A 13,075-nucleotide genomic window follows, 5' to 3' on the forward strand; every position below is an offset into this window, starting at 1 on the left:
AAATGCCACTCAGTTCTTAAATAATTCACTGAGTGCCATTATTGACTAACGGTCGTTAACTCCGTTAGTCATTTGGGCTTAATTTTGACACATGTCATGATATGATTGGTCTATTTATTTTAATTTATAAAAAATAATAAAAAATATATATATATAAAAAAAATAAATCCCAATATTTTCCCAGCCACCTTCCCACCACCGCCAAACCTAGACCCTCCCCTTATCTCGCCAGAAAACGGCCACCCACCCCCTTAACCACCTAAAAACGGCCGATCGCCCCTTTAGCATCCCACCTGACCCATCGCCGACCCCCAAAACCGCCCACACAACCTTCCCCGACCCCAAATACCACCAACATGAGCTTTGATTTAAACACCCGACGTTTTCTAACCACCGCGCAAAACCCCTCTTCCTATCCTCCACCCTTGAAACGACGAAATCGGCAATAGAAATCGACCATTCTAGATTTCCATGGTCGATTTCGACCATTTGAGGGTGAAAGGTTTCAATAGTCAGGTTCTATTATGGGTTTCCATGGTCGGTTTCGATGGCTATGGTGATGCATCGTGTTGGTGCGTGAGGTGGTTGTGGGGGCTGGGGTGGGGATCAGCGCAGGGGTCATCGGTTAAACGGAGTTTTATGGGTCAGCATGTGGGTGCTGGAATCGAGTAGGTAGAGTTTTGGGTACTGCGTGAAACAATGTGGTGGTTGTGGTGGTTTTTCGGGAGGAGGAAAGGGAAATTAAGTGGAGTCGACGGTTTTAATGGGGACAAGGGGTTCCAGCGGGAGGTGAGGGGGTTCCGATGGGTTCCGACGGAAGGTTAGAGGGTTCCAGCAGGTGGTCAAGGAGTTTCGGCGGTTGGCTTTGGGCTGATGATTGGATTTGGTAGGTGGTTAAGGTGGTGGGAATGGGTTGGGTTAGGATTTAGAGTTTTTTTAATTTTATTTTTATTTATATTTTTAAACCAATAACCGACTGACACGTGTCCACTTGTGTCATGATTATGCCCTAATGACTAACGGAGTTAACAGCCGTTAGTCATAAATAGCACTCGGTGAATTACTTAAGAACTGAGTGGCATTTAGTGAATTCTGAAAAGTACGATGGCATTTCGTGAATTTTTAAATTTCTCAGTGGCATTTGGTGAAATAGCCGTTATAAGAATGGACATTATACCCTTGATTATTTGTAGGTAAATTAGGACCATTGATTGCATGAAAAAACATATAAAAAAGATAATCTTGTTAAATATGGGAGAGAAAATATAGAGAGATGAGGGAAATTTGTTACGTTCTGTATATTATTCCATCTAGTGCGGGATATATATACATGTATATGTAGGCGTCGTTTGAAGTGCGCCTACGTTAAAGCATGTTAAGAATATGCTTGGCACTCATAGGAAGTGGGAATTGACATATACGATTAGGGACAAGGAAAGTAGGGAGCCGCTAACAAGTTTTTAAGGAACTTGTAAACCGTTCACGGATCATTTAAGGCAACCACGAAAAGGGACAACGAAGGCAACAACGATTGACCCGTGAAGGTTACACCCCATTCATAATCCATGAGATTACTAACTCCATATGGTTCGGAACCACGAAAGGAGGATCGGGGATGATTGTACGAAGTGAGTCATTGAGTCACATTCGCCCGTATTGGCCTCTACTCGATTCTTATTGTGAAAAGTATTCATGCGATCTCAAAGGCATACAAACAAAATATTTAATTCGCTCCAAACTATTAATTATGCTAAATTGGTTAAATATTAATGCACACATTATTCTAAAATATTGGTGATCACTTGATTAAACAACAAGATTAAAAAGGAACCTAAACCGGTTGTCCAAAATATCTTATCAGGCGTGATATTCAATTACATATTCTCTTTAACATGCAATATGGTGATCATAATAATAATAGAACAAACATTAATATTGGAAGCAATTCAACAATAATATCGTTAATCAAATCAAATAATAATAAACCCTAATCATGATAATAGCAACAAGAAATAATAACAAGAGTAATTAAGTGATTAATTACTCACTTTTCACGTTTCCTTGAATTGCTACATCATGAATAAACTGTTAGTAACTTCAATAAATAATAAATCAAATGGAAATTAAATTAAATAAAAGGTTGAGTTGATTTGGTCCAAACCCTCAGTTAATTCTACCTTTCACGCCTTGGTTTAACTATAGAACTTCGGGTATTGTATGGACTCCTTAGAGTGCTTAAGGGATATAAAATGAGAGAATAGGGTGGCTAGAATTTAGGCTAGAGCAGGAGAATGATTTTTGGTGTACGTAGAGAGAGAGGAGAGAATATTTTTGGTGTAGGGAGAAAGGATGATTTTTAGTGTAGAAGAGAGGAAGAGAGAATGATTTGGTGATCAAGCTTGTTGATGATTGAAAAAGGGGAGATATGACCTCTATTTATAGGGAAAAAAGAGGGGTCGAATCAAGAAAAGATAAGAATTCGAATCGGATAAAACTCTTGCGATAGACAGCAGTTTTTGCGTTTATCATATCTTTTGATCCAGAAATTGAAATAAGATGAATAAGATATTTTTGAAAAGCTCTTGAAATCTACTTTCTAACCCAATTAGAATCAGATTAAAATCTTTTGTAGAATAAAAGATATGGCCGAAATAGGGGAACGGTGTCGGTTTTTGATAGAGTTTCGTATTTAGCTCATATCTTTTTCGTTATAGCTCGGAATTAATATTATAATATATAATTGGAAAGATAATTTCAAGAGCTATCCAATTATTTAAGAATCAGATAAAAACAGTGAGGAACGAAAATAATATCTGTCAATCTTTGAACGTCTTTCAATTCGAATTAAATTACTAAAGGAGTTTTATTCTATTTCAAACTCTTTAATCTTATCTTTTCAAAAAGAATAATTAAGATCTTTTAGAAGCTTATAGAAGCTTCCAATTAATCCTAATTGGATTAGGAGTGGGATTAAATCCTTTGGACCCTCCACATGATCATTGGGTCGTAGGTAAGGTGGGCTTAGGTTCGGTTTAGATCCAGTTTAGTGTTTTGGCCATAACTTATTCGTTACAACTTGGATTTGGGCTTATAATATATCATTGGAAAGCTCTTTTAAAGTCCCATCCAAATATTTAATCATTGGACCCAGATTATGGACCAAAATAAACTGGTCTAAACGTTTTTATAAAAAGGACACGAAATGAATGATTTTAAAGGACACGAAATGAATTATTTGGGCTTAAAGGCACGAAAAGAGGAAAATAAGTTATGGTTTGAGAAAATGGGCTATGAATTGGATAGATTTATGAAATATATTGAATGGAACATGGATTTAAGCACTCCAAAGATTACATACTCAACCCGACCTATAATGGCGGTGAAAGGTTGTTCATCATCGGGTTTGGTTTTGGGGAGACATTTTTAGGTGTCTACAGTATATTATCTAGGATTTCATCATCGGATAAGATTAAATACCTAACTTTAGAATGTTCTAGATGGTACATATGGAATAATAGTCATCTACATCTAGATATTTCATAACACTCCCCCTTGAATGAGTGACTAAACATTAAATAAAACAATAGCTAAAATTTACTAGAAAAACCCGTACAAAAGAACATATTATAATGCGCATAAGATGCTGCCTCGTTAAAAACCTTATCAGGAAAACCCAGTGGGAAAAAGCCATGGTTAAGGAATAAAGAGTGCAGCGCACATTAACTCCCCTCATAACTACATCACTTGAGATCTTTTAGACGACGCAATCCAATGTCGTAAGCTAACTTTTTGAATGTGGCTGTTGGGAGCGCCTTAGTAAACAAATCTGCCAAGTTTTCACTCGAGCAAATCTTAAGGACTTTTTTATCACCATTCTTCTAGAGATCATGAGTGTAGAAGAATTTTGGTAAAATGTGTTTTGTTCAATCACCTTTGATATACCCTTCCTTAAGTTGGGCGATGCATGCTACATTATCCTCATATAAAATTGTTGGAACTTCTTTCTCGAAGTTTATGCCACAATTTGTTTGTATATGTTGAATTACATACCTTAACCATACACATTCACGACTAGCCTCATGGATTACCAAAATTTCTACATGGTTAGAAGAAGTAGCTGCAATTATTTGTTTTATAGAACGCCAAGAAATAGGAGTACCTCCACACAAAAATACATATCCAGTTTGTGATCTATCATTATGAGGGTCAGACATGTACTCTGTATTTGAAAAACCAATTAAACCTTCTTTGATTTATTAGAGAAAAACAAACCCATTCCAATGCCTTCGGGTGGGGCATGAGCTAAATCTTGCTAACAAATTTAATGAAAATGATATGTTAGGTCGTGTATGACTAGTAAGAAACATTAATGCCCATATAGCACTTAAATATGGTATTTCAGGACCAAGAATTTCTTCGCCATTCTCCCGAGGTCGAAAGGGATCATTTTCTACATCAAGTGCTCTATCAACCACAAGGCTACTCAATGGATGTGATGTATCCGATCCATGAAAAATCTTTTAACAACCTTTTCTATGTATGTTGACTGGTGCACAAGGATTCTATTCTTTAGATGTTCAATTTGTAACCCTAAGCAAAACTTAATTTTTCCAAGATCTTTCATTTCAAATTCTTTCTTTGAGCACCCCATTGTTATTGAAATCTCTTTGGGAGTTCCAATAATATTCAAATCACCAACATATACTGCAATTATGACATATCCCGATACAAATCTCTTTATAAAAATGCATGGGCATATAAGGTCATTCTTATACCCTTTTTTCCAACAAGTACTCACTTAGTCGCTTTTACCACAAGCGCCCTAATTGTTTCAATCCATATAGAAATCTATTCAATATTATTGAGTATTGTTCTTGAGAACCTGAATTTGCTGCTTCTGGCTGTTTAAATCCATTTGGGAGTTTCATGTTAATGTCATTATCTAGTGGCCATATAAGTACGTTGTGACTACATCCACTAAGCGTAAATCAAGTCCTTCTCTTATTGCCAGACTAATTAGAAAACTTAAAGTAGTTGCATCCACCATAGAAGAGTATGTCTCCTCATAATCAATACCGGGTCATTATGAGAATCCTTGTGCAACTAATCGGGCTTTATATCTTACAACATCACCATTTAATTTTCATTTCTCTTTCGTACAAAGACCCATTTATATCCCACTAGTATCACACCTTCAAGTGTACGGATTACAGGTCCGAATACTCCTCTATTTTTTGAGAGATTTTAATTTAGTTTCAATTGCTTCTTTCTTTTTTGGCCAATTGCTTCTTTATCCACATTCATCAATGGATTTTGGCTCATGATCCTCATCATCATTCATGACATCTAATGTTACATTTCTTGCAAAAACATTATCGGCGTCGATTTGGTTTTGGTTCCATGTAATTCCAAGCATGATAAAATTTGTTGAAATTTCTTCATTGCCAGGTACCTGGATATCCTTTTCCATCATGTCTAAGGTATCTTCAGGAGATCCGTCAAAGTTAATAACTTCCTCGGTCTGGCCATTGTCAATTGTTGCTCCTTTTCTTTTTCGAGGATTTATATCTTTGGAACCGATGGGTCTACCACGCTTCAGGTGTGCTTTAAAATCATTTGCAACTTGGCCTTGTCCTTCTGGGACATTAATCTTAATAGTATCATTTTCAGCTGGTATATGTGACTTTGTCACTTTCTTTTGGTCAGTAAATGAGTCTGGCAATTAATTTGCTAAGTATTGTAAATGAATTATCTTTTGGACTTCCTATTCACATTGTTTAGTAAGAGGATCAAGGCAAGATAATGATAATTCATTCCAAATAATCTCCATTTCCAGCTGTTTGTTTTCTCCCCTAATGTTGGAAAAACTTATTCATTAAAATGGCAATATGCAAAACGAGCCGTAAATAAATCTCCCATAATAGGCTCTAAGTACTTTATTATCGATGGAGATTCATATCCAACATATATCCCTAGTCTTCTTTGAGGGCGCATTTTAGTGTGGTTGTGCCTTCCTAAGCATACGTTTTGAACGTTTTTCGTAAATGTGTCTTAAGACGTTCCGTAGTGGTGCTTTACGTAAAAGCTCCCATAGACAGGTTTGTCATTTTACTGTGCTGACGTTTTAAATGTCCGACTTTTCTTCTTTTTTCACATCCAAAGCAAAAAGGAAGGCGTCATCATGCAGTGTAAAAATGCAAGGCGTATCGTACAGCGTAAAATTGTATGGCGTAGGTGTTGCGTAAAATTTCACTTCAGCCCAAGCTTTGCGAGATCTACCTCTTGAAACTGAAAGGTAGAGGATTACTTTAGGGGTTAGCTCACGAGTCAACAAGCGCGCCGAACCATCAAGAACAGGCACTTCTTGATTGGAAATAAATACGGTAGTTACTAAGCTTACTAGCTTACCGAACAGTTAGGGTGTTCGTCCACCCCCTTGACAAGGGAATAATCGCGTCGTCAAACGACTACACCTAGATCAAATACAATTTATACAACCTAAACAAACCTAATACGAGTATAAGGCAAGCATAGGGGTCGAACCACAGAGAACGGTTAAACACCACCAAATGTTATCGACAATTAAGCTAGTCCGGAATAGGAGATAAACAACTAAAGTCTAAAAATGCTAAAACAAGAAATAAAACATTAAGGGAAATGGTTTAGGTATAGCATTCACTTGAACATAAACAAAAGCATGGAAGTTGAATTAATTATGAACTAAACATGCTTAAATATCGAAATAAAGGGTCCAATCTAGCCGCCTTCCGGGGTCAATTGGCTTCTCCTAACATAGCCTCTATGCTTCCACATTAGAACCATATACTAGGAGGTACTATCAAATAACAATCGATAACAATGAACCTTAACTAAGTCAACTTCCGTTCCTTGTTAGCAAAGATTCACCTTTAATCAACTAACAACATGCATTTTGCAAGTAGATTAAAGAATATCAAGCATATAAAGAATTTAATCACAAATAAATCAACTCTAAACCTAGAACATGCTCAAGATCCAACTACACTACAACCATCCCCTCAATGGGGATATTACTCACTAATCATGACAATAACAAGATTAATCAACAAATAATCAAGAATCAACATGATCAACAAGCAATGAAGGAAAATCAAAATAAGCAAATAAAACTAAATACAAAAACAAAGAAAGAGAGTAAGAGATTGCTCATTAATTAAAGATGAATATTTGCAAAGATTCAATCAAGCTCCTTCTTCAATATCCAAGTTCATCAATGGAAAAAACCCTCACTTTCTCTCTCTAAACTACTCTAATTCTAATCTAAACCTAGAAAGAGAAGCTCCCCTAAAACTAATTAGAGAGTAGAATAATGGATAATAATGTTCTTCCCCTAATTACCCCAAAAATGGGTATTTATACTAACTTCATAAAACTAGGAAAAATAGAAAAATAAAAGAAGAAAATAAATAAAGAAAGAAAAGGAAATAAAAAGAAAATAAAAGAGAAAATAAAAAAAAAAGAGAAAAGAAAATAAGAAAAGGAAAAGGAAAAGAAATAAAAATAAAAGAAAAAGAAAATAAAAATAAAACCCACCAATTCCCCCAAAAATCACGAACCATCAGACCCTCATTCCTTCTCTTCGGCTCCCTGATCTCCATTCATCACCATCACCACCATTCAACCGCCATTCACCATCATCAATCATCACCGTCGATCAGCTTCAATCAATCAAGGCCGTTAAATTTTCATTAAAACTCGCGTGAGAAGCTCGTGATTAACCCATAATTGCGCGCCCGCACAGACGTCACACAGAGGTGCACGATAGCTTCTGCCTCGACTCTGATTTTGGACTCAATTTGTGCGCCTTCTGACAGAGTTGCGCGGCCGCGAAGGTCTGGGTAGTCGCAATTGGAGTTGCGTTGATTGAAGCTGCTAATTGTTGGTGGTCGTTTTGTTGTTGTTGAGGTGGTGCGGGGGAAGGTAATTGTGGTGGCTGTGTACGGCTGGTTGATTGTGAGTTGTGGTTGTGATTGTTGGTGGTTGTTGGGGTTGCGCAAGGTGTGTGAATTGGAGCAGGGGTTGCTGCTGGTTGTAATTGGTGTTGCTGTTGGTGGTGTTGTGTGGTGGTTTCGGTGGTAATTTCTGGTGATGATTGGAGGTGGTTGATGCTGTGGTGTGTGTGTGGTGTTGCGGGGTGAAGCAAGGAGCAGGGCAGTGTGGTGGAGCTGGTGGTGGCTGGTTGAAACAGGGGAGTTTGCGCGTGAAGGCTGCGATGTGTGTGGAGCAGGGGAGAAGCAGGGGACAGTGAGTGGTGTGTGTGTGCGTGGCTTGTGGTGGAGGATAAGGTAGGGTGTGGTGAAGGTTTATGGGCAGCAGCTTGACTTGATTGACTCGGGTCTCGAACATCCAATGCAAACCACTTGACTTTGAAATCCGTGCTTCAACCCGAAAACATACTTACACAAAAACAAAAATACAAGTTGGAGAATCGAGACATAAAATAAGATAAATAAAATAGAAATAAATAAAAATGAAAATAAAAAAAGGACGAAATAAAATAAAACCAAGACAAATAAAATAAAATAAATAAAATAGAAATAAATAAAATAAAATAGGAAAATGGACTAAAACTAATAAAATGAAGAAAATAAACTAAAACACACCAAATTTACCAAAATAAACTAGAAACTTTATTAAAGAGAAAACAAGAGAATAAAAGGAAAAATAAGGAAAATAAACACGAAAATAACCTAAATACTACCCCTACGAGTGACATAAATATCACTTATCACCCCTGTATAAAGAACGACGAGACGATATCACATCTATGTAGTCACGTGCCCCTAGTCTTGAGATACGTGTACTCATCTTGTGGACAAAACTGCTGAGAGAGTTGCTAAATTTGTTCTCTCTCACTGGATTTGGATATGTTCCTCCAGTCCTGAGACATGTATTTCTATCTTCTAGACATCCGGCTCGAATGCCGAAACATTTAGGCTCGAATGCCGAAACATTTACACTCGAATGCCGAAACGTTTAGGCTCAACTGCCAAAAACACCTTTTTTCTCATCTTTTTACTTTGTTAAAGTCAAGCTAAAGTTTCAATGACATATCGAAGGACTTTTGACCAACGATGACATGATTTAGAGAAAATCATCCCCTTTGCTCCTTTTTTAAACCGATCTCTTCTCTTGATTTGACATCACCTAGAACACCTTTACTTGTAAAAGCAATCTACAAAAGCAAAGGATCAATCTAGATTCTTTAGCGAGTTAAGGCTAGAAATAACTTTTTTCTGGCCTTAATAGCTACTTGCTTCATACACTTAGCGAATCGAGGATCGTTTCTATATCCTTAACATTTCTGAAAGATTCTCTACTCTTTGAGAACTTCACAGAATGAGTCTCGGATTTATTTCCTTGACTACTTTGATCCTCGTCTATTCCAGACTCAATCAAATTGGGGGGCTAACTATAGACATCTACTTTTGGCCTCCTGTCCCGACAGGAAGTGCAATCACGATGAATAAAACCATCTTCGTGTTGGATCGAAGTGAAGAATGCTTATGGATAACTGGTTAAACCACAAAACACAAAAGACTAGCCCAAACCAAGAACACAGCCAAATAAAGTCCAATTAACTAAATCCGATCATAATTAGGCTTAAGCCCGTGCTTAAAACCCAATAATGACGGATTTAAGAGCGCCTAGGTTAAAATAAATATTGCCGTAGAAAATAATGCGCGCATCTCAAGGAGTCGCGTTGTGGTGGCGCGCGCAACTAATTTCATTGTGCATGACACACAGCACAACTAACAGAGTTACGCTCGCAGAAGATTCAGAATTTCAAAAAATTGGAAACTCGAATCTTTCTATAAAGACGGGCGCAAGACAATTATTTGCACTGACTACAGCAGCGCAACCAAATCACTTGCACTGGGTTGCCGCGCGCAACTCATCCAATTGCACGCGACAACTGCTGCGGCAGAATGTTCAAAAATCTAATCATATCCATTCCCTATAAATAGAGGCTTAACCCGAGGCTTAAACACACAGAAATTAACCCTAAACTCTGGCAGAAAACTTGTGAACTTGTGTTACCTAACCCCTCTTATCCTAAGCACTCACCCCTTTGATATTTTTTTTACTACGGTGGAGGTTCCCGAACAAGAAAGAGTCCATAAGTGTTCTAAACAGAAATCTAGCAAAGAGATGTGGTAAATTCCTGAGCACTTAGATAAATCACTTTTACTTTATTGTTTAAAAAAACTTTAATTAATTAATTAGTGTTCCTTGATCAACTTAAAAGGATTAATTAATCAATTCCACATAGTATCTTGCATTAAATAAGATTAGAATTGAATAATTAATTGTTGGTTGATTACTTAAGCCAAGGCGAATATTGTTTATTTTTTAACCTATTCACGAATTTGATTAAATAAAGAATAACGACTTTGCAATGTAATTCCTACATGAATTGATGTGTGTAAATAAAATCAACTAACTTAGTTTTAGGTATCGCGTTGCATATATTGTTTGGTGATGAAATTGTAAAAAGAGAAGAGCTAGTAGAGGCCGCACTAGGGCTAGGATAGCTATTCCCCCCTAAAGGGAACGTTATTTTAGTACCCTCACTCCTGAACTCATTTCTAGTTCATGTAGACCAATTTTGGCATGGGTAAACTTACGATTCGTGCTAATTATTCCATGAACTCCACATGGAAGAAAGGCATGAACAAGATTTATGAGTTTTCCTAGAACTCATTGGCGACTTCTACTTGTTTCTTATAAAAAAGCGTAATGACAGAATCAATTCTAATTCAAGGTCCCCCAAAAAGTTAGGAATTCAAATCCTACTACACCTTAACAAGTGTAAAGTCCTAGGCTTTTTTAAAGGGCTAATGGGTATTAGAGGAGAAGATCCCCTACGAGAGGAACACCCTCCTTACAGTAACGAACTGAACAAGTTCTCAAATAAACTAAAATATCAATGTTGCTGGATCGAGGCATAAGTGGCTCCTCGATCATAATACGTATCCATCTTTGATTTCATAGCCACAGATGATTGCTCAGCAGAAAAATCATCAAAATCCTATAAAAACCAAATCATAAATATCAAATTATATTATTATATAATCAGATTATATAAATCAGATTATAATCAGATTATATAAATCTGATTATATAAATCAGATTATAATAAGATTATATAAAACAGATTATAATCAAATTATATAAATTAGATTATAATCAGATTATAATTAACTTTAAAAAAAATCAGATTATAATCAACTTATAAAAATCAGATTGTATGGATCAGATTATAGAAATCAGCCACACTATGCAAAATCAAATTATATATAAAAGTCAGATCATAACTAAAAAAATCAGAATATTGATCTCATAATTTATATTAAAATCAAATTATAAATATTAATCTCAAAATTTACAAATCAGATTATAAGAAAATCAAAATAAGTAAAGTCAGATTTCATGATACAATAAAACAGATAAGGGAAGAAGTATTTACCTTCATAAAATCATCACAAGGTTCCTTCACAACCTCAGAATCAGTAGATTTGAGATTTACATTGCTTAATGAAGAATGAGATGCAACATAAGAATGGTATGATTCCCTTATAGAACGCTAACTTTAGAGAACTCAAGCTCATATTCAACACCAACCCCATAGATCATCTTGTAACCCCATTGGACACATTGAATCTTATATCATGGATTCAACACCACAGCAACAACCATAAATTTACTAAAATCAACCTAATACTTTCCAAATTTGTCAAGTAACTTGTTAGCCATTTTTTGCATAAAAAGATCTGAACTTCTCTTTTCAGTTTTTAACAACAGTCTAACCTTTAAAATATTAGAAAAGTAAAGATTGGAAGTAGGATATTTGGTTCCGGAAAGGCTAGTGTGACGTCATGAAAAACTTTCAAAAACTTGCATATTTTCTCTACTCTACCCCATTTTTCCATGGAAGGACAATGAACATAGTTGGCATCGACTTTTTGAAAGTGAATTAAAGCTTTTTTGAAATACAAAGCACTATCAAGCATCATGTACGTGGAGTTCCATCTAGTGGGAACATCTTGTTGTAAAGATCGAGTTGATTGAAGTTCAACATGTACTACACAACTTAAGAATCTGTGTTTCTAGCTTGAGAACTCTTACAATATTTAACACTCTCTCTAATCTCACACACAGCCCCATTAATCTCTTTTAAACCATCTTGAACAACTAGATAAATGAATCAAATCTATACTGGTATGAGGGAAGCAATGTAAGATTTTAAGATTTTAAGATAAATGAATCAAATTAATACCATTATAAGGGGGAGCACAACACCTTATATGAAAAAATTCCCCACCACAAATCAAATCAAGTTCCCCTTTAAGATTTTGAGCAACAACATTAAATGAAGAAGCATTAGCTAATGTAATTGAAAATATGTTTATTTGAATACCCTATTCCTTTAACAACTCATACACATGATCACATAAATGAATACTGGTATGAGGGGGGCAATGTAAGAGAAATTTTGAATCTTTTCAATTGCTCTTTTTCCTTTTTATGCATCTTAATTCTTAAGCACATCAGATTTAATGGTGTTTCTTGTGACAAGTTTGAAATTAGGATTCAGATAAGAAAATAATCTCCTAACACCCTTATACTTCAACTAAATTGAAAAGGCAGATCATGCTCAACAATAGCAAGACACAACAATTCACAAAAATAGGTAGCATCAAATTTATGCATTCTACAACTAGAAGATGTTTTCTCTAAAATCATTTGACGAACATCCCTAAATGACCTTTGTTTACAATTTTTAAGATGACGATGAAGATTTCCTTTTCCATTCTTACTATCACCATTAAAGCATACACCACACTTTTTACATTTGCAAATCAAATTACCATTTTCATCAAGCTCTTCCAAAAACTGAAACAACTCCCAAATCAAACATCAGAAGAAAGGCAACGTTGGCATTTCTTACCAGTTAGAAGCACACGAGGTTTTTTAGGGGAAGCTTTGTGGCTTTTTCTCTTTCCCTTACCATCCATTGTTGAATCAATTTCTT

Source organism: Chenopodium album, chromosome 23 (assembly GCF_948465745.1).
Source record: "Chenopodium album chromosome 23, dcCheAlbu1.1, whole genome shotgun sequence".
Lineage (NCBI taxonomy): Eukaryota > Viridiplantae > Streptophyta > Magnoliopsida > Caryophyllales > Amaranthaceae > Chenopodium > Chenopodium album.